The sequence below is a fragment of the Anser brachyrhynchus genome (assembly GCF_964034855.1).
Source record: "Anser brachyrhynchus genome assembly, chromosome: 2".
Taxonomy (NCBI): Eukaryota; Metazoa; Chordata; class Aves; order Anseriformes; family Anatidae; genus Anser; species Anser brachyrhynchus.
In genome coordinates, this window is record NC_137695.1 from 158534648 (window position 1) to 158555799 (window position 21152).

Below are 21152 nucleotides of genomic sequence, written 5' to 3' on the forward strand. Positions count from 1 at the left end.
TTTTCCCCCAGCACTGGAATGAAGCCACCTACCTTTGGCAGCTGTTTTAATTCTATGTAGCAGATCTAGCCAGCAGTTTAAAGCACGTAATGACTATTTATTGGGGATTGTGGTGGACGAAAGGCTTGACATGAGCCAGCAGTGTCTGCTTGCAGCCCAGAAGGCCAACTGCATCCTCGGCTGCATCACCAGAGGGGTGGGCAGCAGGGGAGGGAGGTCGATGTCCCCCTCTGCTCTGCCCTTGTGAGGCCTCATCTGGAGCACTACACCCAGGTTTGGGGCCTCCAGCACAAGAAAGACATGGATCTGTTAGAGTGGGTCCAGAGGAGGGCCACAAAGATGATCAAGGAGCTGGAGCACCTCTCCTGTGGAGACAGGCTGAGAGAGCTGGGGAGGTTCGGCCTACAGAAGAGAAGGCTCCAGGGAGACCTCACTGTGGCCTTTCAGTACTGAAATGGGTCTTATAAAAAGGATGGAGAGGGACTTTTTACTTGGGTAGATAATGACAGGACTAGGGGGAATGGTCTTAAACTAAAAGAGGGTAGGTTCAGATTAGACATTAGGAGGAAAATCTTCACTGTAAGGAGGAAATTCTTCACTGTATCTGTGGTTAGACCCTGTCACAGGCTGCCCAGAGAAGCTGTGGATGTCCCATCCCTGGAGGTGTTCAAGACCAGCCTGGATGGGGCCTTGGCCAACCTGGTCTAGTGGGTGGTGTCCCTGCCCACAGCAGGGGTTTGGAACTACATGATCTTTAATGTCCCTTCCAAACCAAGCCATTCTATGATTTTGTGTAGATGAAACATCAGGGAGTCTGCATTTTTCCAAAACAGAAATTGCCCGAGGGAGCTAAACAAATGCCCCTATACTTTTGCAAAAACCGCCTTGATATTCTTAACAACCCCTTAGAGTCACTCACAGGGAACTGAACTTCCCCAGCAATTCAAACCCAGAAACATGGGTGACAGTGGAGCAGAGAGAGTATGATTGAACCACATTGAAGTGTGCTCAGATAAAGCCTTCCTGCTGAGCCGTGTTTATCAGTTAGTTTGTACTCCCATATGTCAATAGTTTGTCTATCAGTGCATTATGGCAGCCAGTGTTGAAAGCCTTAACTGTAGACCCAGCCAAGGAATGATTTGGCTCCTTTTCCATCCTAACAAAAAAAGGTCTAGCTCTCCAACTTAGCACCTATAATAACTAGATCAAACTTTGCTCAAACTTATAAGGACCAAAGCCAGAGAAAGTGTATAATCTGCCTCAACTCCATTTGTGTTAATGGAACAATTTCAGTCTACCCTTATGAGATTCTGGTTCAGAGAAGTTAATAATTTCTCCTTAGAACCATGTGTATAGCTATAGGCAACATTTTATTTGAAAATTCTAATAAAAATAAAATAGTGGGTAAAGGGTTGAGCATCAGCCAGAAATGATCTTCAGACCATCCTCAAACAAATGCAAGTGTCAGATGAAGAAAGCAAAGGCACTTTGGGGGGCAGGGGAAAAAACAGCTGAACACATAACTCATATAACTGTTTTTCATGTTGGGACTGAAAGAAGGGATTTTCTGACTTCAAAGCACACTATTCTTGAGCTAAGACTTGCCTTCAAGTCTCAGCTATAATTAAGACAAATTACCCTCAGCTAAACTGTCAGACACTAAAGAAGAAACTTAAAGTTTAAGCCAGTCTGATTCTATCACCAGCAGGCAGCTGTACATACAAACACCAGTCAGTGCATTACCGTGAGTGATCCATGAAAAGGCTCCTCCCAGCACTATGAATCAAAAGTAAAACCAATTTGTGGAATAGCTTCCAGGAAGCACTGTGCCATCAACACCTCAGAAAGTCAGTGTTAGGAGCTGATGAATCCCCTAAGTGTCACAGAACCCTATTAGGCAGTATTGTGTATTTGTATTTTCATTAGACCCATTGAAACAATTGAAAAACAAACTGAAAAACAGAAAAGACTTGTTACTTACCTCTATGTCTGTTTTTTCTTTACCGTATTGATTCATTTAATGTAGGATATCACATCTTACAAACTTTGCTCACCACTATCTCTAGAAAAACATTAGCATCACTCCTATTCTAGCAGTATCTCTACTACTACAAAACACTACCATCATTAGCATGTCAAGCACTGTTTGGCAGGGAGAAACTATCATGCAGTACTTCATAGTTTTTAGAAGAGAGCTGACATCTGCTGCACTGAACTTTAAATAGATACCTAAACACGGTAAATAGGTTTGGTTTGGTGCTGAAGGCCAAAGACACTGGAAAACATGTTTCAATAAAGAGATGAAGAGAATGTTCCTTTAAAAAACTCCTTCCTTAAAGGACTACTATTATTTCTTCCTTAGAGAAATGTTCCTTAAAGAAAAAAAAAAAAAAAAAAAGAGAGAGAACCACCAAGTTTGGCAACCAAGAGTATCACTAAAGCTTAAGACTGATGTTTTTCCTCCCAGGAATCCTATTATTCACCAGTCTACAAGCATTCACCATGTCACTGCTGCTCCTTTCCAGTATGCAGACAAGATGGGAACAAAGTGCTAAGTAATGGTGAGTAAATTAAACTGAGACCAGGCATGAAAATCTTACTTGGAGAGAGTGATAAATTGTGTGCTAGAAATTCAGGGAATGCACACTTCCATGCTTTGCCTAAAATGACATATACATATACAGGCAGATTAACATAGCAGAAGCTATTTTACAGCTTCTTAACCCCGTAAGTACCTATATGTGGGTCTTCATCTATTCAGAGTAGACCCTTGAAAGACAAGCTGAAAGTCTTAAGCAATTGCCAAATGAACATCCTTAAAGGACAAAAGGATATTTCTTTTCTACTACCTACTAATTTCTGTCACAAGAAGTGGATAACGCCACTTTTAGTGTAACACCAGTGAAACTAAGAATAATAGTGCCTCCGTTTTATTGTATTGGGCAGGACACAATTAAATTTGAGGCAGAACGATTTTCCACAGAAGCCATGGGGAATTGGATAGGCAGTCAAAATTCCCAATCTAAACTTTTGTTTAAACCCGAACAAGATCCTCAAGGTCTGAAGAGGATTTTAACCTCTGTTATTTTACCATTTTCACACTAGCCTGTGAGGTTTCATTTTACTGATGGATTAAATGCACAAATGCCACAAGGCAGCCTGAGCTGACACCAAATTTCTGCCTCTATACAAGAAATCAGAACTTAATGGAAAACTTTGTGTGATGTTTTCCTGAGGTTTCCTACTCAGTTTTGCAGATGGGAAGGTCAAAAAAAAGAACAGAGTTCTGGACTGTGAACAAAGAACAAACTAAAAAAGAACAAAGTTCAGGACTTGTTAATAACAGGATTCAAATATAAAGACAAAAAAATGTGTCTTAAAATAGAAAACAATGCAGAGAACTGTAGTGGCAGATCTACCATCTATGCCTCTTTCTCTCTTCAAATTGTTGTGAACTTTCATGAGACATTCCTAGAGAACTTCCTAGTTCCTTAGTTTCCCCTTTCACAAATTTAGGGATGTTACTCCATTAAATACATGGCACACAAACAGGAACATGTGTAGTGATGGCTCTCATTATTTGCTAATATTAAGCCACAAACATTGATTTTTTTTTACTTTATTTTTTTTTAATAGAAAAATAATAATAATAAAAGTTTGTTTCCAAGTGGAGTTATCTTTTGTTTTTCAGTTTACCCACTACTATGATTAGAAGCTTTAACATCTTCCTGGATGATAGATTATTTTTAATTACAGTCACATAATAGAGCTATGAGTATGGCACTGGAGCTCATATGGTGGAAGAAAATAAAACACAGTTCCCCTTATTCACCTCTAAAACAACTGTTCAGCACTCTTTGCGATGTTATCATTAAATAGCTGTCCTAAACTGAATTTTTACTCTGAACTAAGCTAGCAAACTAAGGTGAACAATAACTAATTTGAAAGTTAAAAATGATCACAAGACTACATCTGTTATTGTTCCTGCCAATAAAACAATACTCAGAAGCATGCTGCATAATTTACTGCCATCAAAATTGTGTGTTTCCTGCATCTGTGTCAAAATCCTTGTGGTTTTACAATTTGCAAGGAATCCTGAATAAAAGAGATCGGTATGTTGCAAATAATTGTTTATTAGCATTGCTTCACAAATTGCACTGTTGCCTGACCCTGCCTGTCGAAACTCAGTTTCAGTGCACAACATTGTTGGTGCTGTCAGCGCAGGGATCTGTTTGTGCAAAGTGTGTAGCAATAAGTTAATCATGATGGATAACACAGTGGAGCTCTGTGAACATTGCAAAGTACCGTACCGGTGGTCATTCCCATAGAGAATATCCACTACTTGCAGCAATGAGAGGACAGTATCCAAACTAAAAAAATTAAAAGAAAACATAAGTCTTTATGGGCAAAAGAGAAAATAACCTCCATCTCTGAGTTTTATCTCATTGCAAGACTGGAAGTGGGGCAGAAAGCAATGAAACTTATTAAATCCATACATCTTTGTACATCTATGCATGATTTCTGTCACGGTGCCAATTAGTAGCTGATTTGCAAGATTTGCAGTAGAACACACATTTACTCCAGCCCTTTATGCGGTGCAGGGAAAAAACAATCTGCAAACATTTCTTCCCATGAGCAAGACAGCAGAGAAATGCAATTCTCCAGTATGGTAGAAACAGGGGGATGTAGCCAAAAGATAACATGTTACTCAACTATAACTAACTCTTACCCTAGACAAAGAAATTTCAGTTACATACTGAAATATACTTAAATAAATCCTTGTAGGGCTACACAGCCAAAAATTAATAAACTGTTGTAGTAGGTTAAGTTTAAAACTTTTTTATAGTTTGGTTCGTTGTGACATGTTTTTTTCAAAAATATGCTGGGCAGGTCTCCTAGGCTGCTGAGAAAATGAGGATATTAATCAGTTTCCAGGGTAAAGCTTATCTGCAAATCCTCCGAAACCATAATCCTGAGAACCGAACTGAGCGACTGGTTTGAAGCTCTACAGAAGTTTTGAAAGTAGTTCTGAGAACTTCTGCCTAAAGTGAAGCCTCCATGGGAGATTATGTGCTGGTGGTATTTGGAGAGCAATTCAAAGGCAGAAATCTCCAGAGAGGTCCCGCTGATGGAATTTTTGGAGGTCGGCATTCATGAAACCAGATATTTTTGAACATTCTGGATATGTGAAGGGAACCTCTGAACTCGTTAAGTGTCCCAGCTTTGTTTTTTTAAACACACAGCTGATCAAAGCTTTTAACTCTCTATTCCTTTCCTCCCTGGCATCTATGACAAGAGCTTAAATAGTTGAGTTCCCCATGGAATAAAACAGAGAAAGAGAGAGACATGTGGTATGGCTGCGTGTATATTTTCCCCTTTCTGCTTGTCAAAGCCTCAATACTTAACATATTAATTTATTGAGTTCAACTTTTTAATGCTAGCTCCTTTAAGTTATTAGAGCTCCTTTTTCATCATAATCCTCTTATTTGGTAATCAGTCTGAGTCTGCCTGTATTTTTTTAAGGATATATTAAGTTTCTGGTGGAGATGAAGGAAAGTTTTCTCTTGATCTACTTCACAGACTCCAACTTATTAGTGGTTCGGTGCCACCCTTAGGCCTACAATTGCTTTGTGGTAGTTTTCTATTTCCTGTATTGCCCTTTAGGAATGGAAGGGTGACTTTTCTTTTAAATGTGTTATGGTTGCTGAAAGCTGACCAGCAGAGAGAGAGAGGAATTAAAATAGATATGGCAAAGATCATAATAGCTACTGTAATGTGCTTCAACTGGAAGAACCACCACCAGACCCTTTTGTTTAGTGAGTCATTCCTGAAATTGCTCATAATGCATTTCTTAATTATTTGTCATGGAAGTCTGTCTTAACACAAGAGATCCAAAAGTACAAACTAATCTCAAGACACCAGGCAGATATTGCACCATGAACAACAAACTTCCAGTCACCTCTGACTCAAGTTTCTATTTCTAAAGATAAATAAATCCACCCCTCACTATTACCAGCCTTCCTGCTGCTCACTATATGTACTTTAAAAGGCAGAAAAATCATTAACGCATGGCAACATCATGTCTCAATTTGAACGCATCAAAGAGAATTCTTCACAATCCCTTTGCTTCCCAGCTATAGGGCACAGCAAAACTCACTAAAGCAACAGGCAACAACAGACTCTTAACAGAAGTTTAACGGCTCTGCAATTCCCTCTGTGATCTTTCAAACCCCATTTAAAGATAGAACTTCATTTATCCACTTAAGCAAAAAGCTGTAGACAGCAAGCTGCTTCCCCTTCTTTCTCAAATCTAACGTTCAGTGGGGGAAGAAAAAAATAAAAAAAGAAAAGAAGTCAGCATAAGGGCAGTTCCACATCAACTAATCTGTGCAGTGAATTAATTAAACAATTATATTAGCCAAGCCTTCACTTCTGATGTGGCACAGCTGACATTAATTGGGCCACAATCAAGATAGTAATTCAGGTTAATTGGATTTCCACTGTCAGCAGCTATCAGCTTGTTTCAATATGCTGCTGTCATTTAAGAATAATTAATCACGGATGACTTTATTGAATGGCATGGGCTGACAGCTGATGGTGACGTGATGCTTGAAAAAGTTGGTGATTGCTATAGGCCTACTGAAAGGAAAGCTGGTTTCCCTCTTAGAGGTTATTCTATCGTCACTGCATCGTGAGACTCAGAATTTACTCCATGAAGTGTTGAGACAGTGATATTTGCTGAGTCTTGCACGCGTGCAGAGGCAGAAAAAGAGTGGGCTGAAGGAAGGAACAGCCATTTCCATTGAAATAGTGCCGCAAAAGGTCAGCGGGATATGCGTGTTCCACTGCAGCCTTCAGGCACACAGTCATTGTTTGGCTATTGCTACAGCAGCAAAAGATTCAATAATACAACAGCTCACATGCTGTAAGAACTGAAATGCCAAGCTTGATCTATTATTATTTGTTTTTCTCCATTCATAATAGGCCATTACTTTGGTTAATATCTGATAATATAATTTATTCAATCTGTTGCAAGAATGTCTGCAAAAATGTCAAGGAACTTACGAAGGCAATCTCTACGTATTAATAACTTGAAAAAGGCGACAAAAGTGTTGTGGGGAAGTGGGAAAAAAAGCTAAAAATTAAAGTATAAGATGAAAATAATTTAGAGTGTTCCATACGGAGTAGTAAGAATACATTATGCTTCTGAAAAAAAAAAAAAAGCAATTTAAACTTGAGGAAAGAAAAAACCTTAACACCAAGACCTATTAGACTGTGTAATTATTCCCAAAGGGGGGAAATATACATATATATTTTAAAATTAAAGTACCATTTCAGAGTATCCTTGACAGAGCTCTAAAAAAAATGTATATATCAGAAATGGCAACGCTACTTTGTTAGTTGGATGGAGAAAAATTTCTATTAGGAATATGATGATTGGGTAACTACCAGAAACCAGTTTTAGATGGACAGAGGAGAAAATTTCTGAAGGAAAATCAAACGCTGTGGGTGATAAATTTGGTTCCCATTCTTTTTATTAAAATAGCGGACAGGAGACTGGAATGTGCATTACTCAAACAGCGGGGCACAGATTCACACTTGAAGATACTTTGTTCTGCCAGTGAGAGAAGCCTCAACAGGCAGAAGCATCCACTACCCAAGGTGTTCAAGGAAAGGTTGGACATGGTGCTTAGGGACGTGGTTTAGTGGGTGATAGTGGTGGTAGGGGGATGGTTGGACCAGATGCTCTTACAGGTCTTTTCCAACCTTAATGATTCTATGATTCTAAAGTGAGTGACAGGAAATATTTTTTATGACCTCTCTTCAGAGTAGGACTGAAGGTGCTGTAGATACTCATGAGAAGCAAACATGATATTCTTAATCTCTGGGGGTTTGATTCAGCGAGCTTCTTTAGCTTTTTACCTTCAATTATAGCTAAGATCTGGTTGTCTCCTTAGTCATTAGTTCTAAAATTCTCACAAGTTCTCCTTGCTGGAATCCAACCTAATCTGAACGACAGGCAAAACCAGCTAAATGCATAGCTTTATTATATTTAAAGTCTCTGGTTCAAATTGAGTCCAAACGTGCAGTAGGGGGTGGTTATTTAAAAAGAGACTGAGAATGTCAGCAAACTGTTTTTGCTGTTGTTGTTGTTGTTTGCTGTTTATTTGATCTACGATCCTGCTAAATCTTATAACATGCTATATTAAATTGTGGGCACGAATTAGTTCTATTACCAGGGAGTCCCCTAATAAATAGGCAAAATGCTGCTCTACAAATGTTCCTTACAAACACTCTGTGCTTTTCTGCTTATCTCTGTGATCATTTCCAACAAATAAAAATTGAATCTGAAACTACAAGTTTTTAAATTTATTTTTTTCCTTCTAACCATATCCTCTTAAAATAGGATGGATGTGCTCTGTCATTAGCCCTGTAATTTGCAAGAAAGTGGGTATTGCATTTGTCACTTTCTTTCCTTGTTCCAAAATTTGCCAAATTCAATCAAATCTGAGAGGAATAGAGCCCCTAAAATAGTTCTGCTCCCATGATGCCCTGTAGAGAGGATAACCATTCATTTGGTTTGGCAGCAGTCAACTGGTCAAACTGCAAAATCCGCGCCCAAACAGTGTGGTTTCTGGAAACACCACGGTTTTTTCAATATACATGTAGTGGGGTTTAAGCAAAGGGGAGAAAGATGTGGAAAAGAGAAATTTAGGGTGACAATGGCCACAGCTGACATCAAACAAGATGTTATTAATTCTGCTGCTCGTCGAATAATTTGGTTTTCAGTCCAAGGATTTCAGAAAATGTTTCTGCAGTATAGGGAAATGGATTTACTTATTGCCCATGAAAACTGTTGCCTGGCCAAAAGTGTTGCAACAGCAATGTTTGAGGAAGACCCTGTAGCAGACAGAGATATAATAGAATAATAATTTATTTTTTCACCCTGCTGTAAAGGTAAGATCTACATCTGGCCAAAGTACTTTCAAAATCATGGAGAGAGAGGGTTTCAGAGGCTTTATGGCAGCACTTATCCCTATAACATCCCTTTGAAACACTCCAAAATCTTGTGTGTGTGTGTGTGTGTGTGTGTACTGAAGGTGAAGTTTTTCAGTGGCATTCACCTAATACTGCAATTTTCTGAAGATTTTGCCTCATCTGGTATTATGAAATAATCCATTCCTGCATGAAGATCCTTTATGTGGGGGCACTATAATGCTAAGTATCATAGTGCAAAGATCCTTTTGGATCTGCTCAAGGGTAACTTCTGTAAGCAGGGAACCTGTGGCAAAGCAGAAAACTGAAGTCAGTTTTCTGGCTTTTGCCTCTCTGTCAAGCAAAGAGCTACAGAAGACACCAGTTCAACAGGGATTCAACATTTCAGTGACACTGGTTCTATGCTGTTGGTTTCTGTCCAGAATATATGTAGGTCGTGGACCACAAACCCTGTCTAAAAGATATTTTTTTTCAGAAAATAAGGCAAAAGAACCAAAACTGAATTACACCAGAACAAATCAGATGTTTATAAGGCAAAGTTGCCACCAGCATTTTAGCAGTAAAGAGGTCAAAGACTGGACTAACCGTGAATATTAGACTATACTTGCATCTCCAGATTTAAAAAATAAATAAAATAAAATAAAATAAAATAAAATAAAATAAAATAAAATAAAATAAAATAAAATAAAATAAAATAAAATAAAATAAAATAAAATAAAATAAAATAATAAATAAAAAGTAATAATAATAAGAGAAAGACAATGGAAGCAAAGATTGGATTCACATGCCACTATTTCTGTGCTGCAGGTTTAGTGCTTGAGCTGAGGATTTTCTTCTCCAGGGTCCCACTCCAACATACTCCAGAAGTTCTTAAGTTAGTAAATGCATTTGAAAAACAGTAGGAAAAGACTAAGTGAATAGGTCAGTTAAATCGCACCTGTCAGGCAAAGCGTGGGAGTCTCTTCCAGCAATGTCAGAGCAAAGCTAATGGTGAGCGGACATAAAACTTGCTCAGTAGGGTCATAAAGTCTTGGATCTCCATTGGCATTCAACTGTCTACTAACATTTGGTCTCATGCTTCAAGGAGCTTGTAGGCCATGCCAGTGTTACAAAGGGTTGTCACCTTGGACTTTTCATTGGCACTGATGCCAAGAGGTAGGAAAAAGGAATACCTACTGAAGCTGGAGCTCTAACTCCAATGCCTTTCTGGGCACTACTCCATACACCTTGTTCTTTGCCAATTTTTGTTTTATTTCCCCTCTTTGTTTTCAAGCAAAGATCTTGGAACTGTTTTTTTTTTTTTTCTTTTTTTCTTTTTTCTTTTTGTTTAAATAAGGCTCAGAAAACAGTCCAGATGGCAGGCAGGTGAATGTTGTGCTGTTATTTTTTCATCTTGGAAAGACACACATATGATCTTTCCAAGAAGAAAAAAAATACCCATTCCTTTTCTCCACCTGTTTAATGGAGCTGAAATTTTATTAGCAGTTTGGAGTGGCGGGGAGATTTTTCATTATTTGTTTGTTTCACACAGGTAACAGCATGAGAGTGGAATATTTGTTTTTATAATTGTCTGCGCTCATTGCTTAATCCCTGAGCATGTTACTGTTAATAACAGATCACAAAGTCCTCAGATATTTGATGTAGATAATTGCAGGAAAAAAACAACAAGGTGCCTTTCCTTGGATGCTTAGTAGAAATGCTACCTGATGTGTCTTATTCTTTAAAAAAATGTGAATGTCTCTCTCAAATTTACAAATAATTAGTACCTGGTGTTACTGTGTATTGAAAAGACAGGATTAGACCCTTCCTTGTAAGCTCCTGTTGGAACAACAGCTCACAAGAAGGAGAGGTGGGTAAGGATCTAGTATTTTTTATTTTCTGAGGTGAGCAGCAATGGCTTTGAAGCTCTACTTAAATTCACTTCCTGCAGACTTAGCCTGTAAATAGTTGGCTATAGTTGGAGCCTTTTTGGATACATCAGGGTAGGGTGTTCAAAGTGATGGAACTGAAATAATTACCGTCTTTCTGTAATTAGTTCTTCTGTTGGTCTCATTAGCTGGTCTCAGGTGTTGATCTCGTGATTGTCATCTTAAAACTGCCATGAATCAATAAATGAGTGTGTGAGTATGGTGGTGAAAGGTAACCAAGTATATGTTTTTTTTTTTTTTTTAATATATATATATATGTTTTTAAAATATGTTTTTCTTTTTCTTAGAACTCTTTTATCTTTTTCTTTACTTTTCCTTGCAGCGGAAGACTACAGTCTTCAAACATTTTTTCAAGAGTATAGAAGATCTACATAAGGAGGCAAGTCTGAAAGCTCCAGAAATTTCAAGTCTTCCTGATGAAGAAAAAAATACAATGTAGACAACAGCATTTGCACTTGCCCACTGTCTCCTACCTACACTCAGGGTTGCAATGCAAGAGAATTACGCATTAGGCAAAAGATGTTCTGAGCTTGTGGTCTATTCAGTCCTCAATCTTCACCAGAACAACAAGCGAAGATGTTGATACTGCTCTTACCTGGATTTTTCCTATTTAGATTTGCTGGCAAGGAACTGGCATGACCTCCCATTATGTTTAGCTTCTCCACAGCAGCTCAGCTAAGACGATTCAAGACCTAACAGCAATTAGGCAGTATTGAATTCTGGAGTGCATCACAAGTGACACACAGTCATGTCAACGAAAGTCCAGAGACATGTCAGAGGTCTAATACCAGAAGAAACACATGCTGTTGAGTATTTGCAAGGCATGTGTAGATATTTCTGTTATAAAGAGTTATAGTACTTCAACTTGGCAGATGCTGAGCCCTTTCTCTGGAAGGTGAAGGTGTAGCATGGGAGGGGAGGATGGCAATGGATTTAATCTTCTGGCAACTGGAGAGCAGGAACCACCTTTGGGAATTTTATCGCTCAGGTTTCCTAGAAAGTCAGTATTTGGCCTTGCAGTTCTCCCTCGGTTTCATTGCAGCTCAGTGTTTTAAATTCTGAGACTGCATACCGAGGACTAATCTTTTCTATTTGAATGATGTCTGACCAGCTCCGTAATGCAAGGAGAGGAGGTGTAAAAGGCAGATGTGCTGCAAAGTTTAACTCTACAGCGCTGAATTGATTAACCTGACATGACGAAGAACATGTACATAAGATGCTCTCAGCTTGCTTGCATGCTTCTGCTGGATATTTGGAAAACAGGCAAAAGAAACTGGAAATTCTTGCATATAAAAAAATTTATTTACCTCAAATTGTGTTTTTTTTTTTTTTTCAAAGATCAAAAACAAATCACTTCCGATGCTAAGCACTTTCTTATTTAAAAAGGCCCAAGAAGGTGAAAAGGGTGGGGAGAGGGGCAATAAGACACAAAGCCATGTCAAAGACACAGACACTTATTAAAGAATTGCTAATAATTCAGAATTGCAGAATTATTTCTGAGCACTTATTACAGAATAATTCAGAATTTTGAGTACGCTGGGCAGAGTCCAGCAGCAGACACAGTGGTGGGAATTTCTTACAACTACCCAGAGAAACCAGAGAAACTGAAGTTAATCCTTAAGCACCTGCTTGTTGGTGAGAGAAGATTAAAAACATTAAAAACAGGAAAAAAAAAAAAAACAGTTAAGGGAAATTTCAGTTTGTGAGGCATATGATTAAGGTTGCAATGGGCCACTAATAATGCACAAAAATTGCAGCTGCTACTTCTTAGATCATGCTAGTGTGACCAAGATAAAATGACTTTGTTACGCCTGATTATGATGGATATAGATGAATTACTTACTGGATTGGAAATCTGTAGTTTTCTAGGGATGAGTGATCACGATTTGATTACATTCAATATGAAAAACAGAATAAATTCTTAATCAGTAACTTCTTATATATATAATTGGTGCCTCAAAGGGGCACAGCTCCCCAAACTGAGAAAATTTGAGTAAAACTGACAGCAGAAAGTATAAATAGAAAAATGAGAAAGAAAAATTGGAGAGCTTAAAAGAACAGCGTATTAGCTGACCAGCATGCCTTAATCTTGCAATCAAAAAAAATGAAGACCTTTAGTGAAAACATCACCCTGATTCAGTGATAAAGTGTAGGCAGCAATTAAACATTTGAGGAGTCATGCTGCGAATGGAGGATGAATGCTCTCTGCAATCTTCTAGTTTTATATCCAGCAGGCTGTTTGGGTCCCTGCATTGATAGCAACAGCTCCTGCAATGATATAACCAATGCTACATCTATCAGCTTGACTCCCTGTGAGGGACACCCAAAACCCACCTAAATTTGCAATAAACTCAAACCCCAAACCTTAGTGATGATAGGGGCTGACAGACAGATAATATATCTCAATTCCTTAAGAGATGAAGCTTAAAAGTTTAAATGCAATATAAAGAGATGGAATTTAGTATCTGTTAGGCATTACAAAGAGAAGCTAAATGCACCATTAGAAACAATTCCTCTCCAGGCTAATGAACTGAGTTTGGGGGATTTTCTGGAGAACAAAAGAAAAGAAATCCTAGCAATGCAACAGACCAACTGAGTTTGAGAGAGAGCGCTCTTATTAAGAACACGAAAATACAAAAACATTCAACATTCAATAAACACTTCTGTTGCATATTTGGGTAACGAAGGATGTTGTATATGCCGGCGTGGATTGTATTAGGAAGACAGAATGATTTTAAACAACTTTTACATTCATTTATCAGCAAGTCTGGATAGGCTGTTCCCTAATGCTCCTAAAGAGACAGCCAAGTAGACTTGGCCCACTGTTGTGTTAATAGATGTTAATAAATCCTGGAATACAGGGGAAATTCCAAAGTGCTGAACGAATGTTGACGTTACACACTTAATCGAAGAAAGGCAAGAGGGGCAAGAGAGATAACCAGAGTATGCTTAGCTTGACCTCAAAAGAATACAGCCAGACAGGATTCACCAGAGAATGAATTAAAATACGGGGCTGGAACTAGTAACAGCCTATTTATTTATTTGTTTGTTTTTAACATAAAACATTTAAAGAATTGGATTACATTCTGAGAAGTTAGAGAACTGATTGCTGAAGGTGTGAAGATCCAATAGTCAAGTATAAGGTGTTGCTGTTTGACTTTTCATAGCCCATAGCACTCTGATGGAAAATATAGCACTGAGAAATTTCCACAAAGAAAATTTCAGATGAAGAAGCTTGCATATTTTCACTAGAGACATCGCTAAGGATCACCTGCAGAGAAACCAAGGGAAGTCTAAGCCTACCACTGATCCCTCAAAATCCATTTCCTGGAGGACAGTCATATTCACAGACTTTCCGACTCTTCATGCTGATGCTAAGAAACTCATTGAAGGATCAGGTTCTAACACTGATCTTAGGAACAGACATTAGATTTGGTATTTCTGGTCTTTGTACCAGTGATCTGAAGCGGCCAATGAACATGTGGTGATAGTAATGGCAGAAGAGATCCAGCCAAACAAATGAATGCATTTCAATGCAGATAATGTAAATGCAAACATCTGAGAACAAGTAACATATGCAGAACTAGAAATGGATAACCATAATTTTAGAAATAGAGACTGCAAAACATTTAAGAATCATGCCGGATAAACAGCTCGAGATGAGTTACCAATGAGACCATGTGTCCACAGGTCTGAGGCACTCCTTGGACATGCACTGCAGCAAGTAAGGGGGGGAAGATATTTCCCAACTGTGTATGACATTGAGGAAATCATAATTTAAATGTTGAATATATTTACAGAACTCATCGTTTAGAATGGATGCTAACTAACACAACATGGATTAGATAAGAGACACCAAAATGATTTAAGGTTTGGAGAACTGTCTTCCAGTGAATAACAGAAAATTATAATCTATACATAAATTTCCATGGACAGGAAAAAAGAAAAAAAAATCTATTAAAAGGATCTTTAACTTGGTGGAAAAGTCTTAAAAAGAGTGTTTAGTTGGAAGCAGACATCAGTTACTTTCTAATTAGAAACAAGGTGCAATGCTTTTGAGGTTGGTTAACCACTGGAACAAATAGCATCATTTCTGGGTCTGGTCTGCAAGTTAAGCCTGGATGCCTTAATGGAATAATGCTTTTTAAAAACACGGTTATGAGACTCGATGGACAAGTAATTGGGTAGATATATAAGTAATCAGACAGATCATGAAATTGCTTATGAAAATTGATGCATTATCAACATCACATACAAAAAGCTGTGAAGCTTCATCACTTTAAGTCAACAAAAGGAAAACAAGAGCATTTGAGACAGCAGATTTGTGTGCCTATAAGATGGGAAAGGAATCTGTATTGCCTAGATTTTGTACTTGTCCTGAATATAAGCTGCAAAATGTCCAAACGGACTTATTGTGTAACTGTATTCTATGTAAATATATTCATAAAATATGGGATCTGAGACAAAAATGATTAGTTATATTTAGACTGCATTTCAGATAAAATAATCTAGAAATACACAATTTAGATAGATCTTTGTGAAGTGTATTTATTTCTAAAGTGGTGCCGTCTGCAGTGCAGTATTTTCTAAGTGGATTACAAATGCTATGTTTTTGTTTGTTTGTTCATTTTTTAAGGATGTGTTACAGTGGGGAGAAATGACAAAACCATGGCAATGTGTAAACAACAGAACTAATCTTTTGAGGAATTAGAGTTACACAAAGCATTTATTAGTTCTCCAATAAAGGCAGCGAACGCTACATTACCTTCTTTGCAGGTAGAGCCTGTAAGGTTTAGTAGAAGGGGAAATGTCTGCCTCTTTAAGGGTATCTGTTCCCTCATTTTAAATAAATAAATAAATATTTAAAAAAAAAAAAAAAAAAAAGAAGAAGAAGAAGAACCTTTTTTTTCCAGGACAACAAGGGAAAATAAGAAAGGGAGGCAGTGATGGGAACCAAGTCTGGTCAGTAATGACAGTTTATGAGAGCAGGTGAGATTGTAGAAATATTTATGCCAGTGGGGTCATCTGTTGGAGGACTTCTGACCTGGGAAACAATCTCAAGAAACATATCTCCCAGTCACACGTATCGGTGGGCTAACAAGCTACAGGGATCACTTCCAGGAAGGATGAACCTTGCAGTTTATATGATTGTGAACCAAGGGGCCCTGGACTGGGATGGTGCAGGAAACTGCAGAGCTCTGCACACCCTCTGCAAAGCAGAGGGACAGGGGAGCAGGAAGAACAAAGAATGGGGGTAGATATAAAAGGGTATAAAAGGGTTGCACGTAAAATGGGACTAGTCAGTATGCTTGTCTGGCCGAGCCCCGTGGCTGAACACTGAAGCCTGTCCTATCTTCTTGTACTTTCTCATTAAATCTTAACTCTCTGTCTTTGTATTTGCACTCTTCCCTGTGTGCATGTTTGCTGTAAGGCAGGCCTGCAATTAGCACAGGAGGTGCTTGAAAGACAGAAGCGCAGCGAGGCCTGTTCATGAGGCTTAAATGGTATATGTTTTTAAGAACAACTCTGTGGTTATGTCTGAAATAGGGAATCCCAGAGCCCTTCCATGTTCCTGGGAAAAGAGATTGCTCCAGTATATGCGTGCACCACAGCAGGGCAGAACTTGTTTGTGCATTCACTATCCCATATGCCTCCAACAAGGAGTTGTGGCTCCTTATGGAAGTTATAGGTTGTTTCAGAAAATACAGAGTCTGAGTGGTTGGGGGGCCAGGACCTCATTGTATGGTGAGGCCTGCTCTGCATACAGGCAGTTCCCAGAAAGAAAAGGCCTCAGCTTCAGCCTGGATTCATATCACTCAGTTTTAACTACCTACAAATATCAGGTATGAGTTCGAAATTTAGGTCCAGCTCCACAGTAAATAAAGATGCTGGACTGCCAATAAACAGTGGAAGTGTTGGAGGACACGCAGCCCTACAGTATATTGGGTGTCCGTGCTCAGACGTTGGCTGGCCGGGGCCTGCAGGGCCTCTGTGGATTAAAAGAATTTTCCCCAAATCACATCTGTTTTGCCCATAATGGTAATTGTTAAGTGATCTCCTTGTCTTTATCTCAACCCATGAGCTTTTTCTTCATACTTCCTTCCCTGTCCTGTTGAGGAGAGGGAGTGAGAGAGCAGCAGGGGGGTGCCTAGCACATGGCCAATGCCAACCCACTACAATACCCTACCACACACAGTTGGAAAGCATCTGAAAATGGTAGAAATGCCAAGCACACCATACTTACAGGTATTTGAGACTGCTCCAGCAGTGAAGTGTGGGTATAATCTATGGAGCTGTAAGATCATCAGTGCCCAAGATGATGGACAGTGATCTTGATAAAAGATGGAAAAGAGAATGCATGTACAGCAACAGTAAGGAAAGATCTACCAAAATGGAAATTATCTAAGAAAAGGACAGTCATATTTACCAAATAAGAAAACTTTCTGGTAAGGTTTGGCACTCTACAACTAACAGTGAGCAGACAGCAGAGCAAGCAGAATGCTGTTTATTTCAATGCGCATACATAGGTGTGTAACACAAGCCCCAAAACAGCCCACAAGGACTCTGCTACCAGTCCCACTACAACTAGTGGCCAGGCTGGTGCAGCCTAAGCAATGTCAGTAGCTACTCTTCTACTTTTATCACATTGTAAGACGAAAAAAGTAAAGGGAAAGAAAAAGATGGATGAGGAAATCACCAGTGCAACTTGCAAACAACTTGAAAAACAAACAAGCAATCTGAATTTCTCTTCCTGTGAAGCCATGTCAGGAGATGAATGGTCATTGCTCGCCCTCCCAAAAGCTTTTGTAATGTCAGCCCATGGGCATGTTTTTCACTTGCTATTGCAATCCCTGCTCTGAGAAAGAACAGCACGATTCCTTTCACACTCATTTTAGCGTGACCTACAACAACTCAAGGGAGATCTAAGGAGAAAAAACAGGTCTTTTAAAATTTATTTATTTATTTTTATTTATTTATTTTTCATTCTGCTGTTCAATAACCACTTAGAAGGAAGAAGGCATCTGTTTGTTGGCTGCAAACTCACAGTGGTGATCTACGCTCCAGACTACTCCTAACACTGCTGCTGGGAATCCTTATAACCCTGGAAGGCTGCTGAAATCTGCTCATGTTTGTATGACCAGCTCATCCCATCTGCTCACGTAGTCAGCTTCACGTGATGGCAAGACTACCTGTGGTGACGGCATGACTGTTTGCAGCACTGTTTCCTATAATAAATGCTCAGGGGATCACTTTAATAATGGGATAACCATTTCAGGAAGTTTGATGTTTTATCTGTTTCCTATCTGGTGCCATTTATTATTCAGTAGTAAGCCAGTGCCAAGAAGTCTGACAGTAGTGTACCTGGCAATATTGTGCCCACGATTCAAAAGCCAGTTTCAACTGGCTCTAGAGCCAATTTCAACTGGCTGAACACCTCTGAAGTGAGGGAGGATGCAGTTCTGCTCCAATAGCCATTTCCAGTTCTTGCCTTCTCAGGAAAAAAAAATAATCTGAGGCAATAATACTTTTCTCGTGCAGGTAATGGACGCATTTCATCACTGAGCCCAAAACAGAAAGACCTAACTATTCCAGGCTGCAACGCAGGAAAAAGGAAAAAAGAAAAAAAGGAAAAAAAAAAAAAGGAAAAAAAAATAAAAGAAGAATAAGAAAAACAAAAACAAAAAAACTGTTGAGTGAAAGAAAAAAGTTAAGTCTCTATTACTTTGGGCAGGGAAGAAGTGCTGGCAAGTTCCATATTTTGTTCGAAAAGACTGAAGTGCATAGTGGTGTGAGTAAAAGGGAGGAATCATTTTGTGTCTTAAAAATCTCGGTCTACTCACGTGCCTTCATGCCTCCAGAACTGTTAAGCAAGAGAGGGAAGAATTACTGACTGGGCATGCTTCTTTCTGAAAATGGTAGCGTCCCTCTGTTTAAATGGAGTCTGTTCGACTGATTGTATTACTACATCATTTTCCACTCTCTGCTATTCTGAAACAGCGAGAGTAATCAATCATTTAATTATCATAGGAGCAAACCAGACTTTTCTTGGAGGGAGGGTAAAAAGTGCTACAATAAACTAATTTTGCCAATTTGAGTGTTCCACTTGACAACTATTTGCATAATAAGGTTTTGCCAAGATAAGAAGATTGGTAATTTTCAGCAGTGTGGAGGGGATTGAAGTTTTAAAGCTTTTTTGCCCACTATCTACATACTCACAGACCTCCACTCTTGATGTATGGTTCTTTTTAAAGTCTTCCATCTGTCTCCGTTGTGTAATGAATTCTGTCACTCTCAATTGTGCTCCTGAGCAGTGAGCAGTGGAAGGGAGTTTGCATTTTGATTATAAAAAGGTACCGTCAGCTCTTATTACAATGGAAAACCCATCTTCATGTGAAATTTTAAGGCACTTATAAGCTTAGTCTCCCTCTCAGAAGTTGTCTGTAGATCATGCTGTCACTGTTTGACAGGGTGTGCAGGAAAGCAGAGGGCTGGGCTGCAGTGCCAGGAGAGAAGTTCAGAGAAATGGAAGTAAATCCAGCCTCCTCCCTAAGAAGATCATGGGAGGGATACAGCAGCACAAACACTGTCATGTTAAAGTTGTTCCACATGCAGCTTGTACCGAAGCTCCGGAGGAAAAAGGATGGCAGGAGGAGATCAAGGCTGTCAGCTTAAGTCTCCTTCCTTCTCCTCATCCTCATGAACCAGTTTATCTCATCGTGAGCCTTGTCAGCAGTTTTCTGTTTGGGACAGTAGGAGGGCAGGAGGAAGATAAGCGGAATTTTTACAGGTTTAGCATTAACGTACTTTTAGGGGCTTTGATAGCAAAATGCTCTAGGATTAGGATGTTAGAGAAAATGTAGAACACATCTACACCATGCTGCAGAAAGCGCTGCAGAGACTCTGGGCTGGTGAGAATAAACCTGCTCAATGCAGTGCTGTCAGCTCACTCCCGGTAACGTATTATCACTCCTGCACAATGTGATCCTTCTGCTAATGGGCTCAGGGAAGACAACGGCAATAAATGATCTTTAAACACCATGGAAGTAGGTTTTCAGATGCAAAGTCTTCAGTGTCCAGCCAGCTTAATGGGAAACTTTTAGCACAATTTTATCTCCAAGTGTGGTGCAGGTGGACTTCGGTGGATGAAGCAGACAGGTAGTAATCAGTGGTAGTCTTGGCTGTAGTGAGCATGAGTTAGTTTAGTTCAAGACCCTGAGAAGATAAAGAGGGAGAGGAGCACAGTGCAGATTGGTGACTGGAGGAGAGCAGGTTTTGATTTACTAAGGGAACATGTTGGTGGGACCCCAGGTGAAGAAGCTCTCTGAAGGGGAAAGGAATTTAGGAAAGCTGACAGCGTTTAAAGGATAGCATCCTCCAAGCACAAGAATGATGGGAACGGTGCATCTCAATACTCAGCAAAACAAGTAAAGATATCAGGAGACAAGCTTGGCTATACAGGAAACTCGTGACAGAGCTCCAACGCAAAAAGGCAGTATTCAGTAGGTGGAAGCAGCAGGCTTTGTGCAGGAGGTTGAACGAGACACTTGCTGAGGTCCCTTCCAGCCTGAATTATCATATGATCTTCTGTCATTCTCCTGGAAACCAAACATCACTGTGCATTTTACTTACCAATTATAAATTAGGAGCTAAACAGTACTGAAAATTGAGAGACCTGGTATTAGCTGTTCAGTGTGTACTTGGTCTGTAGTCCTGCAACTGGGGAGCAACAACCCCACAGACCAGTAGGGGCTGGGGGCTGAGTGGCTGTACAGCAGTTTTGCAGAGAAGCACTTCGGGGGGACACCAAGTTGTACGTAAGCAAGCAATGTGCATTCGCAGAAAAGAAGTCCAGCAACCTCCTGGACTGCTTTAAGCACATAAGCATTGCCAGCAGATGAAGTGCCCACAGGACAAGAGGCAACGGGCACAAATCGAAATGCAGCACATTCCATTTAAACACAAGAAATGTCATTTTTGTTGTTGTTTTGTGGAGGTGCTCAAACAGGGGAACGGGTTGCCCAGACAGGTTGTGGAGTCTGGGCCTTGGAGATATTCAAACCCCACCTGGACATAGCAACACGCTCTGCCTAACCCTACTTTGAGCAGATGGTTGGAGTACGTGATCTCCAGAGACACCTGCCAACCACAATTACTGTGTGATTTTGTCAGTTAAATCGGGGTCAAAGTGAAACTTCCTGGTGTGCATCCCAACCGAGCTCCCAGATA

General features: G+C 39.5%; 1 protein-coding gene and 1 long non-coding RNA gene across 14 annotated transcripts in view; one reads left to right on the forward strand and one right to left on the reverse strand.

Annotated features, from left to right (window-relative positions):
• The window catches only part of TSNARE1 (t-SNARE domain containing 1), a 462256-nt gene that overhangs the window by 68542 nt on the left and 372562 nt on the right, over positions 1 to 21152 (reverse strand). The gene's annotated exons all lie outside the window — the stretch shown is intronic.
• LOC308190031 lies at positions 1103 to 18583 on the forward strand. Its single transcript, XR_013946789.1, has 2 exons — positions 1103 to 6822; positions 11248 to 18583. It is a non-coding gene; the product is annotated as an uncharacterized lncRNA (long non-coding RNA).